The 447-nt window shown below is 72.0% G+C and overlaps 2 protein-coding genes across 4 annotated transcripts in view; one reads left to right on the plus strand and one right to left on the minus strand.

The window, feature by feature from the left end:
- L3MBTL3 (l(3)mbt-like 3 (Drosophila)) overlaps positions 1 to 447 on the minus strand; it is a 232,181-nt gene that overhangs the window by 231,429 nt on the left and 305 nt on the right. The gene's annotated exons all lie outside the window — the stretch shown is intronic.
- The window catches only part of TMEM244 (transmembrane protein 244), a 103,717-nt gene that overhangs the window by 11,413 nt on the left and 91,857 nt on the right, over positions 1 to 447 (plus strand). The window lies entirely within an intron of this gene.

The raw sequence follows: 447 nt of genomic DNA on the forward strand, positions 1-447 counted from the left end.
CCTCCCCAAACGCGCACCCCCCGCCCGCTCCCCCGGGTGCCGCAAGTGTCACCCGCCACAGCCAAGTGGTGCTTGGCGGGGCAAGCCTGCACGATGTGTCCCCACCCCCGGCCCCAACACGGGGGAAAAATAAGGGAGCAGAAATGCCCCCGCATCCCCGCGCTCGGGGAGGGTGGGAGCCAGGAAACAGCGCCAGGCACCTCTCTCTTTTCTTTTGTTCCTCTTTCCCACTCCCGCACTTGGGAGCGGGGCGAGGGACCCCCCGCGCTCCGCACCCACTTGGGAGGCGACTTTCCCCCCGCCTCGCGCTGCCTCCTCGCGGCCGGCGGTGCCGGGGGAAAGGCGCCCCCCGCCTCGGCGGGGACAGGGGGCGCGTCTCCCTTTCCCCCCTCGCGCGCTCGCTCTCTCTCAACTTTCATCCGCGCCCCGCTGGGGGCCGGGGGGGTC

The sequence above is a fragment of the Gavialis gangeticus genome, unplaced genomic scaffold (assembly GCF_001723915.1).
Source record: "Gavialis gangeticus isolate Ggan-Ray unplaced genomic scaffold, GavGan_comp1, whole genome shotgun sequence".
Taxonomy (NCBI): domain Eukaryota; kingdom Metazoa; phylum Chordata; order Crocodylia; family Gavialidae; genus Gavialis; species Gavialis gangeticus.